The following is a 15,675-nucleotide window of genomic DNA, read 5'->3' on the forward strand; positions in this document are numbered from 1 at the left end:
CATCATGGCCCCTTTGCGGGTGGGCACACAGGTGCTTATAGAACAGGCTCCTTCTTTCTGTACCCTTGTGACCACTCTGGACACGATTAGATTCTTTTCATGAATGAGAAAGAAATCTGAGTAACAGAAGCCAGGTCTGCACCTGTGCTTTGGAGAGCCGGGCTGGTTGGCTGAGAACGAAGTCCCAGAGCACCATGGATCTGTGTTCCAAAGCCCAGACACAGGAGCCCGGGGCCCAGCTACAGCAGCCGCTCCTGGGTCCTGTTCAGCACTCCGAAGCCAGAGGCTCCCTCCAAGCAGAAGTTACTCCTGGCCCACACACAAACTCTGGAAAAGCTCTGAAGGGCTTGGAGGAGATCAAAGGCGCCCTTATCAACCCAGACTTCCTCAAACAGAAGAGAGATCAGGAGATCTAAGAAGTTTCCCCTTTTTAGACTTTCACCACCGCACTCCTAGTTCTGTACTGTTCTCCCCTGAGGAGGGGAGAGAGGAAACATGTCCGGCTGGTGGTGTCTCCAGAGGGGAGTCTTGTGCCACCTCTCTGCGTGCCATCTTTCTGGCTGCTCTTCCTGTGTGTCTTCAGTGTCGCGTGAGCTCCCATCATGACACCATCATCTGTGGGACCCAGTGCAGCATGAAGATGCAGGGCTGCTTCCTCAAAAAGCAGGGGGAAAGTAGCATTAAAGGTGCTGGAGTATGCTCAGATGTGAGTGGATGAAAGGCTTGCTCCTGCCAAGTTGCTCCTGCCCATCCGATGTGCTGTGGTGCAGCCAGCCTGGGATAGGCCACGGCTGACGCTTCACCCAGCTCCAGGACACAGCGAGGTGTGCGCTGCTGAACAGCCCTACTGGTTTTGGTCGGGCGCCTGTAGGCAGCAGCAGCACATGGATACCTGGACTGGGAGGGGATGGCCAGATCCTGGGACGCAGGTGAGCAGGGGCGCTGGTGGTCACACACCTGTTCCAGGGTGGAGGGACCACCTGTGAACCTGTATACTCTGCATCCTTAGCACATGTGCCGTTGTGATGGACTTGGCTTATGAAACACAAGTCAAAAGATAGATTTGTTTGGAATTTCCATATATCTACTGCAGAGCGTTAAACCCCAAGCTCCAGGCCCTTCTGAACATGGGGTCTTGTGCAGCCACGTAGGTACACACCATGAAGCTAGTCCTTGGTACAGCATCTGGTAGGTTAATAATCAGCCTGCATGTCTTGAACATCTTCCATGTGGCTGGTATGAGGATGCAAAAGTTAGAAGGACATGTTCCCGCCTCACGTATCTGACATTAATTAAGCAGGTAAATTGAGGAGCAGTGTCTTCAGGTTGCCATGGGAGTGTAGAAGAGAGGGGCCTAACTGCTTGGAGTGGAGAGATGAGGTGGCCTTGAAGGATACGTGGGAGTTTGGTTAGCATTTAGTGGGTAGAGGGCATGTTTTAGTTTGGTCTCCCCAAGACAAGGATTTGAGTGCATATAGCTTATGTGTAAGATGGAATGAACAGTGGTCAGTGGGTGGGAGAGGGAGCTGGAAGGGGAGGTACATTATCCAGCTAGTTTACACCACGAGCTGCCAGAGAGTCACATCCTGGGGATGCTGAGGAACAGTGCAGGTCATCCACCTCAGAGCTCCCCCTCTGATCGGGGGAGCTGCACCTTCTGCCAGGTCAGCAAACTTATTCCCTGCAGGGCCACATAGGAAGGCCACATGGAGTCTCTATCACATATTTTTCTTTGGTTGTTTTGTTTTATGTGTTGTTGTGCAGTCGCTCAGTTGTGTCTGACTCTTTACGACCCCGTGGACTGTAGCACGCCCGGCTTCCCTGCCCTTCACCATCTCCTGGAGTTTCCTCAAACTCATGTCTACTGAGTCAGTGATGCCCTCTAACTGTCTTACCTTCTGTTGCCCCCTTCTCCTCCTGCCATCAGTCTTTCCCAATATCAGGGTCTTTTCCAGTGAGTCAGCTCTTCGCATCAGGCGACCAAAGTATTGAAGCTTCAGCATCAGTCATTCCAGTGAATATTCAGGGTTGATTTCCTTTAGAATTGACTAATTTTATCTCCGTGCAGTCCAAGGGACTCTCAAGAGTCTTCTCCAAAACCACAGTTAAAAAGCATCAATTCTTCTGCGCTCAGCCTTCTTTATGGTCCAGCTTTTATATCCATCATGACTACTGGAAAAACTATACCTTTGACTCTACAGACCTTTGTCAGCAAACTGATGTTTCTGCTTTTTAGTAGGCTGTCTAGGTTTGTCATAGCTTTTCTTCCAAGGAGCAGGGGTCTTTTAATTACATGGCTGCAGTCACCATCTGCAGTGATTTTGGAGCCTAAAAAAATAAAGTCTCTCACTGTTTCCATTTTTTCCCCATCTGTTTGCCATGAAGTGGTGGGACTGGTTGCCATGATCTTAGTGTTTTGAACGTTGAGTTTTAAGCCAGCCTTTTCACCCTCCTCTTTCACCTTCATCAAAGCCTCTTTAGTTCCTCTTTACTTTCAGCCATTAGGGTAGTATCATCTGCATATCTGAGCTTATTGATATTTCTCTTGGCAATCTTGATTCCAGCTTATGCTTCATCCAGCCTGGCATTTCACATGATGTACTCTGCATATAAGTTCAATAAACAGGGTGACAGTATACAGCCTAGACGTACTCCTTTCCCAATTTTGAACCAGTCTGTTGTTCCATGTCCAGTTCTAACTGTTGCTTCTTGACCTGCATATAGATTTCTCAGGAGGCAGGTAAGGTGGTCTGGTATTCCCTTCTCTTGAAGAATTTTCCACTGTTTGTTATGATCCACACAATCAAAGGCTTTAGCGTAGTCAGTGAAGCAGAAGTAGATGTTTTTCTGGAATTCTCTTGCTTTTCCTAGATCCAGTGGATCTTAGCAATTTGATCTCTGGTTCCTCTGCCTTTTCTAAATCCAGCTTGTACATCTGGAATTTTTCAGTTCACATACTTTTGAAGCCTAGCTTGAAGGATTTTGAACTTTACCTTGCTAGCATGTGAAATGAGCGCAATTGTCTAGTAGTCTGAGCATTCTTTGGCATTGCCCTTCTTTGGGACTGGAATGAAAAAGGACCTTTTCCAGTCCTGTGGCCACTGCAGAGTTTTCCAGATTTGCTGGCATATTGAGTGCAGCCCTTTAACAGCATCATCTTTTAGGATTTGAAATAACTCTGCTGAAATTCCATCACTTCCACTAGCCTTGTTTGTAGTAATGCTTTTTAAGGCCCACTTGACTTCACACTCCATGATGTCTGGCTCTAGATGAGTGATCACACCCCCATGGTTATCTGGGTCATTAAGACCTTTTTTGTACAGTTCTGTGTTTTCTTGCCATCTCTTAATATCTTCTGCTTCTGTGAGGTCCTTGCTGTTTCTGTCGTTTATTGTGCCCATCTTTGCATGAAATGTTCCTTCTTATCTCTGATTTTCTTGAAGAGATCTCTAGTCTTTCCCATTCTGTTGTTTTCCTCTTTCTCTTTACATTGTTCATTTAAAAAGGCTTTCTTATCTCTCCTTGCTGTTCTCGGAAACTCTGCAGTCAGTTAGGTATCTTCCTTTTTTGCCTTGTGTTTCACTTCTCCTTTTTTCAGCTATTTGTAAGGCCTCCACAGACAGCCATTTTGCTTTCTTGCATTTCTTTTTCTTTGGGATGGTTTTGGTCACCTCCTCCTGTACAGTGTTATGAACCTCCATCCATAGTTCTTGAGGCACTCTATCTATCAGATCTAATCCCTTGAATCTGTTTGTCACTTCCATTGAATAATCATAAGGGATTTGATTAAGGCCATACCTGAATGGCCTAGTGGTTTGCCCTGTTTTCTTCAACGTAAGTCTGAATTTTGCAATAAGGAGCTCATGGTCTGAGCTGCACTTAGCTTCAGGTATTGTTTTTGCTGACTGTATAGAGCTTCTCCATCTTTGACTGCAAAGAATATAATAAGTCTAATTTTTGTACTGACCATCTGGTGATGTCCATGTGTAGAGTTGTCTCTTTGTATTGTTGGAAGAGGATGTTTGGTATGACCAGTGCATTCTCTTGGCAGAACTCTGTTAGCCTTTGCTCTACTTCATTTTGTACTCCGAGGCTAAATTTGCCTGTTCCTCCAGGTATCTCTCTTTTTTTTTTTTCCCTCCAGGTATCTCTTGACTTCCAACTTTTGCATTCCAGTCCTCTATGGTGAAAAGGGCATCTTTTTTTGGGGGGGGTGTGTTAATTCTAGAAGGTCTTGTTGATCTTAACCCTTTTAAAATGTAAAAAATCACGTTGAACTCACAGACCACATGAATACAGGACATGGACTGTAGTTTGCTGACTCCTAATCTATACAGTAATAACCTGAACCACCGACTGGGCTGCTTCCAGCTAGCATTAACTCTCAATTGGCATTTGGGGCCCATCTGTGTGAGGCAGAGAGGCCTCCAGCAGCAGTGGGACACTCTCAGGTGAAGAGATGCAAGTGCTGGCAGTTGGAAGTTGAGCCTGCACGTCCAGAGATCAGATGAGAGGGAACAAGGGCAGGGCAGAAGCGGGCCCTGGAGAGGTGTTGGGTGGCCAGCCATGGGCTCTGCTGGCGCAGCAGCAGAGAGTCAGGCTGGGAGGTGGGGAGATTCAGAGTGCGCTTGTACCTGATGAGGAAACAAGTGATTTCAGGAGGAGAAGCAGGAAGTCCAGTGAGGCTGGTGCATTACTCCAGATAAGAGTTGATAGCTTTGCTCAGTCTAAGGGGAAGCCCCAGAGGTGGTGAGATGGGGCTGGGTCTGGATGTATTTTAAAGGTAGAGTCTTTGGGATTTTTCTGAGCACCAGGTGTAGAGTGTGAGAGAACCGATTCAAGCTCAGAGAGCTTGGTCTGAGCAGTTGGATGGGTGGAGCTGAGACAGGAAATTCAGGGAGGGGTTTGGAGACTTGGTTCCTTCCTTTTGCCCCTGTAAGGTCAGAGTAAGCCACAATAGAATCTGGCCCTAGAAACGAGTTTGTGGAAGCTATGTGGGGTGGTGGTAGAAACCTCCAGTTTCTGTCTTTAGTCTTTTTTTTCTGACCTTGATAAAGTGCGTGCTTTTACTTGTAAAATTGCCCGACACTTTTCTTCCAAGAATTCCTTTTGGTCTCACATTTGGTAGCCATGGACGGTGATGATTACCTTGCATTTTGTATTTCTGTAGAATCTTTTTCTTGTGCTTCTGTTAAAAGGAATTCATGGTCATTTAAATTTATGGTCATTTTGGGGGAAAAAAAACAAAACAAAACTGTAATACCAGGTAGTATAGCATGATGTTAAGAGCGTGGACTCTGGGCCCAGACTGCCTGTGTTCACATACTGGTGCTGTCACTTTCTTGGGGGGGATATAGCTTCTGCGTGCCTTGTTGGGCTATGGTGAGGCTTATTAAATGAGCAAAAAGATGGAAGGCGCTTGGCACATCACAGGTTCTCAGTGAGAGTTAGAAGCTGTCATCATTGTTACAGAGACAGAAACAGGCAGGTTCACAGTCAGTGGTAAGGACTGTTTTGGGATGAGTATAGGGCACTTTGGTAGCTCCTAGGAGGAGAGGCCTTAACCTAGACTTTGAGGGGAGCAGAAGGACTTCCTGTGGAAGGAATACTGCCGCTGAGGCTTTAAACTGAGTTATCTTGAAGAAGAAGCGGCAAGAGTGTTCAGCCAGGTGCAGAGCTGCAGAAGCAGAAGAGGAGTTTTGTGTGGCTCCAGGGCGAGGTTGGAGAATGACTGTGAGCCATTTTAAGCATTTCAAGGTCTGTGGCTGTTTCCTAATAGATTTCATCCTAAAAAAGTGGGTCCTCTGGGGTGTGCAGCCCTTCTTTTTTTTCCTGCTAGAATGTTTTGTTGTTTCTGTTTAGTCGCTAAGTCACTTCCAAGTCTTTGCGACCCCATGGACTGCAGCATGCCAGGCTTCCCAGTTCTTGACTATCTCCCGGAGGTTGCTCAAGTTCGCGTCCATTGAGTTGGTGGATCCTATCTAACCATATCATCCTCTGTCATCCCGTTTGCCTCTTGTCCTCAGTCTTTCCCAGCATCAGGATCTCTTCCAGTGAGTTGGCTCTTCGGATCAGGTGGCCAAAGTATTGAAGCTTCAGCATCAGTCCTTCCAGTGAATATTCAGGATTGATTTCCTTTAGGATTGACTGGTTTTATCTCCTTGCTGGAATGTTTAAACTCCTGGGATTCACAGATATTTTAAATATTTCAAATCTTGAGAAACAGGCTGCCTTCAGTTTAGTGAGTGTGTTTTGAGCAGCTAATGTGTGGAAAGTGAATGTAGATAAATAAAATGTATGGCCCACCTTCATCTTCCTGTAGAGCTAGAGCTCCAGCAGCCTTAACTCGGGGCCCTGGACTCCCCTCTACACCCAGGGGTCAGCCCAGCCCTTGTGCAGAGTTTTCCCCAACAGAACCTTAGCTAAGTCCAGAGACACCCTTGATACCTGCCTCCAAACAGGTGAACCTTAGCTTTTGGAAGCAGCAAGAGAGAAGCAACTCTTCACATAAAAGGAATTTTCAATAGATTAATGGCTGATTTCCTCTCAGAGACCATCAGTTCAGTCACTCAGTCATGTTCGACTCTTTGCGACCCCATGGATTGAAGCATATCAGGCTTCCCTGTCCCTCACCAGCTCCTGGAGCTTGCTCAGACTCATGTCCATCAAGTCGGTGATGCCATCCAGCCATCTCATCCTCTCTCGTCCCCTTCTCCTCCTGCCCCCAATCCTTCCCAGCATCAAGGTCTTTTCCAATGAGACAATTCTTTGCATCAGGTGGCCAAAGTATTGGAATTTCAGCTTCAGCATCAGTCCTTCCAATGAACATTCAGGACTGATTTCCTTTGGGATTGACTAGTTTGATCTCCTTGCTGTCCATGGGACTCTCAAGAGTCTTCTCCAGCATCATATTTCAAAAGCGTCAATTCTTTGGTGGTCAGCTTTCTTCATAGTCCAACTCTTGCATCCATACATGACTATCGGAAAAACCATAGCTTTGACTAGACAGACCTTTGTTGGCAAAGTAATATCTCTGCTTTTTAATATGCTGTCTAGGTTGGTCATAGCTTTTCTTCCAAGGAGCAAGCATCTTTTAATTTCATGGCTGCAGTCACCATCTGCAGTGATGTTAGAGCCCCCCAAAATAAAATCTCTTACTGTTTCCCCTTTTTCCCCACCTATTTGCCATGATGTAATGGGACTGGATGCCATGATCTTAGCTTTTTGAATGTTGAGTTTTAAGCCAGCTTTTTCACCATGGAGGCATTTAAAGTCCTGAAAGGAAAAAACTCAACCAAGAGTTCTATCTTCTGCAAAACTGTACTTCAGTAATGAAGGAGAAATTAAGGCATTTTCAGATAAACAAAAGCTGAGCAAATTTGTTACCAATGGACCTACCCTATAGGTTGAAACCATAAGAGAAAATAAACACTAGTAAAGATGATCAGTATTGCTGTGCTTTTGGTTTGGTTTGTAATTTCTGTCTCTGTCTTTTGTGATTTAAAGGGCAAGTGTATTTAATGTAACGTAAAAGCTATGTTAATGAGAATAAATGTATAAAGTGTAATCTGTGACAGTAACAATATAAAAGGGGAAAGACCAGGATGTACAGTCAGAGTGTATACTATGGAAGCTAAGCTCTCAGTCTGCTAATTTCAGTTGTCTTATTTTCATGATTGCTGATCCTTTCTTCTGCCTGCTCAGATTTGCTTTTGAACTCCTCTGTAATAATACTATTCAGTCTACATTGTTAAAAGGTTTTGTTGTTGTTTTTTAATTTTTGGCTGTGCTGAGTCTTTGTTGTTGTATGTGGGCTTCTCCCTGCACTGGGTTCTCTTGTTACAGAGCATAGGCTCTAGAGTGCATGGCTTCAGTGGTTATAGCACGTGGGCTCAGTAGGTACAGCTTACTGACTCCAGAGTGTGGGCTCAGTAGTTTCCTGCCGCATGTGGAATCTTCCTGGACCAAGGATTGAACTCGTGTCCCTTGCATTAGCGGTGGATTCTTAATAACCACTGAGCCACCAGGGAAGTCCTATAAGTTGTTAATAATAGAACTCCCAAGGTAACCACAGGCTTCCGTTGTAGCCCAGCTGGTAAAGAATCCATCTGCAATGTGGGAGACCTGGGTTTGATCCCTGGAGAAGGGAAAGGCTACCCACTCCAGTATTCTGGCCTGGAGAATTCCATGGACTGTAAATCCATGGGGTTGCAAAGAGTCGGACATGACTGAGTGACTTGTACTTTCAAGGTAACCACTAAGAAAATAACTTCTAAGATATATAGAACAGGAAAGTAGAAGTCAGTCAAAGTGGCACACTACAAAAAATCAACCCCCTGCATGTTTAAAAAAAAAAAAAAAAGCAAAGGAGGAATTGACGAGCAAAAATCATTTGACAAACAGAAAACAAATAGCTGAATGGCATAAGTAAATCCTTCCCTGTCAGTAGTCACATTAAATATTAATATATTATATATAATGTATAATTATATATAATATATAATTATATACTATATATTACAATACATATATATAATATATAGCATATATTATATATAATATAGACTATGTATTATATATTATGTACATTATATATAATATATGTGTATTATATAATATATGTTACATATAATATATAATATACATATATGTATATCTATATACATATATAAATGTATATTATATATAATATACTATATATGGTATATATAATATATGATATATAATATATGTGTGTTATATATAACAAACAATATAATATATATAACATGTATAATATATATAATGTACATGTATGTTATATATATTATATGTAATCTCATATATTATATATTATTATATAATATGTATATTATATGTAATATATATTATATATATTATATTACATACAATGAAATATATGATATATATTATATATTATATAATTATATATTATACATATTATATACAATTATATATTATAATATAAATATATTATCTATAATATATATATTATATATCAGTCAGTTCAGTTGCTCAGTTGTGTCCGACTCTTTGCGACCCCATGAATTGCAGCACGCCAGGCCTCCCTGTCCATCACCAACTCCCGGAGTCCACCCATACCCATGTGCATCGAGTCAGTGATGCCATCCAACCATCTCATCCTCTGTCGTCCCCTTCTCCTCCCACCCCCAATCCTTCCCAGCATTAGGGTCTTTTCCAATGAGTCAACCCTTCGCATGAGGTGGCCAAAGTATTGGAGTTTCAGCTTCAACATCAGACCTTCCAATGAACACCCAGGATTGATCTCTTTTAGGATGGATTGATTGGATCTCCTTGCAGTCCAAGGGACTCTCAAGAGTCTTCTCCAACACCACAGTTCAAAAGCATCAATTCTTCGGCGCTCAGCTTTCTTCACCGTCCATCTCTCACATCCATACATGACCACTGGAAAAACCATAGCCTTGACTAGACGGACTTTTGTTGGCAAAGTAATGTCTCTGCTTTTAAATATGCTATCTAGGTTGGCCATAACCTTCCTTCGAAGGAGTAAGCATCTTTTAATTTCATGGCTGCAATCACCATCAGCAGTGATTTTGGAGCCCCAAAAAATAAAGTCTGACACTGTTTCCACTGTTTCCCCATCTATTTGCCATGAAGTGATGGGACCAGATGCCATGATCTTAGTTTTCTGAACGTTGAGCTTTAAGCCAACTTTTTCACTCTCCTCTTTCACTTTCATCAAGAGGCTCTTTAGTTCTTCTTCACTTTGTGCCATATGGGTGGTGTCATCCACATATCTGAGGTTATTGATATTTCTCCCGGAAATCTTGATTCCAGCTTGTGTTTCTTTCAGCCCAGCGTTTCTCATGATGTACTCTGCATATAAGTTAAATAAGCAGGGTGACAATATACAGCCTTGACGTACCCCTTTTCCTATTTGGAACCAGTCTGTTGTTCCATGTCCAGTTCTAACTGTTGCTTCCTGACCTGCACACAGGTTTCTCAAGAGACAGGTCAGATGGTTTGGTATTCCCATCTCTTTCAGAATTTGCCACAGTTTATTGTGATGCACACAGTCAAAGGCTTTGGCATAGGCAATAAAGCAGAAATAGATGTTTTTCTGGAACTCTCTTGCTTTTTCGATGATCCAGCAGATATTGGCAATTTGATCTCTGGTTCCTCTGCCTTTTCTAAAACCAGCTTGAACATCTGGAAGTTCACGGTTCACGTATTGCTGAAGCCTGGCTTGGAGAATTTTGAGCATTACTTTACTAGCATGTGAGATGAGTGCAATTGTGCGGTAGTTTGAGCATTCTTTGGCATTGCCTTTCTTTGGGATTGGAACGAAGACTGACCTCTTCCAGTCCTGTGGCCACTGCTGATTTTTCCAGATTTATCGAGTGCTGGCATATCGAGTGCAGCACTTTCACAGCATCACCTTTGAGGATTTGAAATAGATCAACTGGAATTCCATCACCTCCACTAGCTTTGTTCGTAGTGATGCTTTCTAAGGCCCACTTGACTTCACATTCCAGGATGTCTGGCTCTAGGTGAGTGATCACATCATCATGATTATCTGGGTCGTGAAGATCTTTTTTGTACAGTTCTTCTGTGTATTCTTGCCACCTCTTCTTAATATCTTCTGCTTCTGTTAGGTCCATACCATTTCTGTCCTTTATCGAGCCCATCTTTGCATGAAATGTTCCTTTGGTATCTCTAATTTTCTTGAAGAGATCTCTAGTCTTTCCCAATCTGTTGTTTTCCTCTATTTCTTTGCACTGATCGCTGAGGAAGGCTTTCTTATCTCTCCTTGCTATTCTTTGGAACTCTGCATTCAGATGGGAATATCTTTCCTTTTCTCCTTTGCTTTTCGCTTCTCTTCTCTTCCCAGCTATCTGTAAGGCCTCCTCAGACAGCCATTTTGCTTTTTTGCATTTCTTTTCCCTGGGGATTTTCTTGATCCCTGTCTCCTGTACAGTGTCACGAACCTCTGTCCATAGTTCATCGGGCACTCTGTCTATCAGATCTAGTCCCTTAAATCTATTTGTCACTTCCACGGTATACTCATAAGGGATTTGATCTAGGTCATACCTGAATGGTCTAGTGGTTTTCCCTACTTTCTTCAATTTAAGTCTGAATTTGGCAATAAGCAGTTCATGATCCGAGCCACAGTCTGCTCCCGGTCTCGTTTTTGCTGACTGTATAGAGCTTCTCCATCTTTGGCTGCAAAGGATATAATCAACCTGATTTCGGTGTTGACCATCTGGTGATGTCCACGTGTAGAGTCTTCTCTTATGTTGTTGGAATAGGGTGTTTGCTATTACCAGTGCGTTCTCGTGGCAAAACTCTATTAGCCTTTGCCCTGCTTCATTCTGTACTCCAAGGCCAAACTTGCCTGTTACGCCAGGTGTTTCTTGACTTCCTCTTTTTGCATTCCAGTCCCCTATAATGAAAAGGACATCTTTTTTGGGTGTTAGTTCTAAAAGGTCTTGTAGGTCTTCATAGAATCGTTCAACTTCAGCTTCTTCGGCATTACTGGTTGGGGCATAGACTTGGATTACCGTGATATTGAATGGTTTGCCTTGGAAACGAACAGAGATCATTCTGTCATTTTTGAGATTGCATCCAAGTACTGCATTTCGGACTCTTTTGTTGACCATGATGGCTACTCCATTTCTTCTAAGGGATTCTTGCCCACAGTAGTAGATATAATGGTCATCTGAGTTAAATTCCTAGGTTGGCCATAACCTTCCTTCCAAGGAATAAGCATCTTTTAATTTCATGGCTGCAATCACCATCAGCAGTGATTTTGGAGCCCAAAAAAATAAAGTCTGACACTGTTTCCACTGTTTCCCCATCTATTTGCCATGAAGTGATGGGACCAGATGCCATGATCTTAGTTTTCTGAACGTTGAGCTTTAAGCCAACTTTTTCACTCTCCTCTTTCACTTTCATCAAGAGGCTCTTTAGTTCTTCTTCACTTTCTGCCATAAGGGTGGTGTCATCTGCATATCTGAGGTTATTGATATTTCTCCCGGCAATCTTGATTCCAGCTTGTGTTCCTTCCAGCCCAGCGTTTCTCATGATGTACTCTGCATATAAGTTAAATAAGCAGGGTGACAATATACAGCCTTGACTTACTCCATTATTATATATAATATATAATATAGTGTATATATTGTAATGTGTTACTATATATAATATATAATACACTATATGTTATGTATTATATATACAATATATATTATATATAATATATATTTATTTTATATATTTTACTATATTTATATATTATAGATATATTCATATTTTTATATATTAAATATTATTTGTATATTATAAATATATATCATATGCATTATACATATATAATATAATTTTATATATTATATATTTATATTATATATTAATATTAATAATTATTAATATCCACATTAAGTGGATCAAACTCTCCTTCTAAAAGACGATTTGATTTTTAAAAGAATCTAGACTTCCCTGGTTTTTCATGGTTAAAAATCTGCCTGTCCACATCTGTGTTTCTGTGCACACCCCTTCATGTCCACACACAGGCTGGAAGCTCCTTTTTGTTTTTTTTTTAATGCATTCTTTACTCTGTCTTAATGTTATGCACGTTATGTTGGTAAAGCAAAGCATGTTTGTTTAAACTTGCATTGATTTTTAAATCAACACTGATTCTGAACAGAGCTAACCTCTCAAGCTTCAACTTAATTTATATTGATTTTTTTTTGACTTCCTGATGTACAGCAACCTGTATCTTTCTTATTATAGGCCAAAAACATGAAGTGTATTCAATGTAATACTATAATTTGCAATTTAATTACAATCAATTTTTGAATTCCCAAATTAATTCTTGCCGTTTATATAAAATTATATTTCAGACAATTTAAAAATATTTAGAAATAGTTTTATTCTCTGTTATAGGCACTGTTATACTCCCTTCAGGAAGGAAGCCTGACAGTCTGACATTTAAAAGGGATATATGACTAAAGAGAAACCCTATGAAGTTAATGGGTTTAAATTTAAACGATTTTCAAGGATTATTTTTTTGGAAAGTTTTTTTTCTTAAGCGTCTGATTAATAACTGCTAATAAAAAAAATACCATTGAAAATGTATGAAAGTACTGTTGAAAATTCTGTTGCTCTCCTCACATTTGAAAAATCCAGATCCAGTTATATACAGAATTCCTACTTTATTGCTTAAAGTGCCTTGGATTACCAGTATAATCCGTTGGATTACGTGGGACCAAGGATCTATTGCTAGTAAAATAATTATTAAATTATCTTTATAACATTTTACCTAGTTAATTATTATTTAAAATTCCTTCTATATGTGAGGTAAATTTTTATAAATAAAATATTTAAAATAGTAAAAAAAAAGAAAAAAGAATCTGCCTGCCAATGCAGGGGACACAGGTCTGGGAAGATCACAGATGCCGTGGGAAAATCCCACATGCCGAGGAGCAGCTAGGCCCACAAGCCACAGCTACTGAGCCTGTGAGCTGCAACTCTGAGACCCGCAGACCTAGAGCCTGTGCTCCACAGCACAATGAGAAGCCTGCGGATTGCAAAGAAGAGTAGCCCCAGCTCGCTGCAACTAGAGAAAGCCTGTGCGTAGCAACAAAGACCCAGTACGACAACAAAAAAGGCAGCACAATTTATACATTTAAGAAAAGTGTCTGCATGCTGTCTGCCTTTGGCTGCTCTGGGTCTTTGTTGCGACACCTGGGCTCTGGGTTGCGGCACACAAGCTTCTCTTCTTGGTGCAGTGCACGGGTTCTAGAGTGTGTGGGCTCAGTGGTTGTGGCCTGCAGGCTCTCCACTTGTAGTACCTGGGGAGACACTGTAGTGTAATACAGTACACTTTGAATGTTAGAACACAAAAGAGGTTGCAAGTAAAAGGATGGAAAATGATATCCATGCTAAACGGTACCCAAAAGAGAGCTGACATGGCTATATTATTATCAAACAATATTAAAAAGTTTATTAGAGACAAAGAAGGAGGACACTATATATTGATTACATTGATACGTTGACACTATATATGCTTCAGTATAACAGGAGGATATGATTATAAACCTCTTAACACCTAACAGCAGACCCCTAAAATGGACAGAATTGAAAAGAGAAATACACAGTTCTCCAGTGACAGTGGGAGTCTTTAATACTCTGCTTTCAGTGATGGATATAACCAGACAAGATCAACAAGGAGAATGGAGGACCTGAGCAACACTGAAACCAATGAGACTAGTACATTCTTCCCGAGTGAACATAGGATATTCTCCAGGCCATACCCTGTGTTAGATCACAAGTCTCAATAAATTTAGAAAGGCTGAAATCATACAGAGGATCTTTTCCAATGACAGTGAAATGAAACTAAAAATCAGGAAGAGAAGGAAAATTGGAAATATGTGGAAATTATCCAAGTGGCCAAGAAGCATATGAAAGATAAGCATACAGTGTTTGCTGTATATTGAAACCACGGAACTATACCAGCACCTCCTCTTCTAAATGGTTCCAACTAACTGGACTGACAAGATCAAGAGGTGGAGCAGTTGAAACTCCTGTCACGCTGGCAGCAGGAACATAAATTCAAATAAGTACTTTGGAAAACTGGTGTTATCCACAAAGCTAAACGTGTATGCTCCACAACCCAGCCATTTCGTTCAAGGGATATACCTTACAGAAATGAGTGCTTACGTAAGAATGAGTGTATACATAAAAATTTCCATAATTTCTCTTCTTAATAGTTTCAGCTGGAAACAGCCAAATGTTCCTCCTCAACACTAGAATAGATAAATGCACCGTAATATGTTCATTTGGTGGAATAGTGCGTATGCATGAAACAGTGCATATAAATGAAACTACATGCACCAGTGTGGATGAATCCGGTAGATGTAAGTTGAAACAGCCAATCACAAAGGAGTACACAGTGGAATGGATGATTTCAGTTATATGCCAAAAGAAACAAGCAGAGCTAATTTGTGATTATAGCAATTCTGATGGTGGTTTGTGGTAGACGATGCCCTTCACTAGCGCACAAGGCCACCTTCCGAGGTTCTAAAAATTATTTTGTAGCTTGATCTACATAGTGACTGCACAGGTATATGCATGTGTAAATATTCATTGCACTCACTGTATGCTTAAGATTTGTGTGTTGTATTACATAAAACTTAATTCTCAGTTTAAAATTTCTTTTTTTTGCCCACATGCGGCATGCAGAACTTCCTCGACCAGGGATCGAACCTGCATCTACTGCAGACTCCGGAAGCTCAGAGTCTTAATCATTGGACCACCAGGGAGGTTCTAAAAAAAAAAAAAAGTTTTAAAGAAGTGAAATCAGTAACAGAAGCACATCCATTTACCAACTTTTTGATATTAGTCCAAGCTTTTTCCTTTACCAGTGGTGGATCCATTAATTTCCATTCAGCCTGGTCTAGTATAAACCATACCCTCAATGTGTTATACACAATCTTTATGGTCTGTCCTTTTAAACTGGAGCAATTTGCCCAGCAGTCTGAATCAGGATGCTTCTGGATTTTTGGTTCCCTGGTTTTTTTTTTTTTCTTTTTTGGCCACACTGCCCGGCATGTGGAACTTCCCTGGCCAGGGATTGAACCCGTGCCCCCTGCAGTGGAAGCACGGAGTCTTAACTACTAGGCCACTGAGGAAGTC

At 41.5% G+C, this 15,675-nt stretch overlaps 1 protein-coding gene across 17 annotated transcripts in view; it reads left to right on the plus strand.

Moving 5' to 3' along the window:
- Nucleotides 1-15,675, plus strand: part of SCAP (SREBF chaperone) — a 100,369-nt gene that overhangs the window by 61,344 nt on the left and 23,350 nt on the right. The gene's annotated exons all lie outside the window — the stretch shown is intronic.

The sequence above is a fragment of the Giraffa tippelskirchi genome, chromosome 9 (assembly GCF_054371585.1).
Source record: "Giraffa tippelskirchi isolate mGirTip1 chromosome 9, T2T-mGirTip1v1.2.pri, whole genome shotgun sequence".
Taxonomy (NCBI): Eukaryota; Metazoa; Chordata; class Mammalia; order Artiodactyla; family Giraffidae; genus Giraffa; species Giraffa tippelskirchi.